Consider the following 721-nt stretch of genomic DNA (forward strand, 5'->3'; position numbering starts at 1 on the left):
TTTGATACATACTCTCCAGTTACAAGAATTACATCCATACGAACGTTAGTAGCGTTAGCTGCAGTTTATGGTCTTGAAATTCATCAAATGGATGTTAAGACGGCCTTCTTAAATGGAGAGTTGGAGGAAGAAATTTACATGGAACAACCTGAAGGGTTTGTGGTTCCAGGTAAAGAAAAGAAGGTCTGTAGACTTGTTAAGTCCCTTTACGGATTAAAACAAGCACCCAAATAATGGCATGCTAAATTTGACCAAACAATGTTGTCAAATGGATTTAAGATAAATGAATGTGATAAATGTGTGTACATTAAAAATGTTCCAAATCACATAGTCATTGTTTGCTTATATGTGGATGATATGCTCATAATGAGTAATGACATTGCTAACATAAATGCTACTAAGCGTATGCTAACTAGCAAGTTTGATATGAAAGACTTGGGAGTTGCTGATTTAATTCTGGGAATTAAGATCCATAAGACTTCTCAAGGTTTAGCATTGTCACAATCTCATTATATTAAGACAGTACTTGAAAAATTCAAGCACTTGGGCTTTAAAGTTGCAAAGACTCCAATTGATGTGAATCTTGCATTAGCAAAGAACAAAGGCCAGAGCATATCACAATTGGATTATGCTTGTGTGTTGGGTTGCTTAATGTATATCATGAATTGTACACGACCAGATATAGCTTGTGCTATAAGTAAATTGAGTCGATATACGAGCA

The sequence above is a fragment of the Nicotiana attenuata genome, unplaced genomic scaffold, assembly GCF_001879085.1.
Source record: "Nicotiana attenuata strain UT unplaced genomic scaffold, NIATTr2, whole genome shotgun sequence".
Classification (NCBI taxonomy): domain Eukaryota; kingdom Viridiplantae; phylum Streptophyta; class Magnoliopsida; order Solanales; family Solanaceae; genus Nicotiana; species Nicotiana attenuata.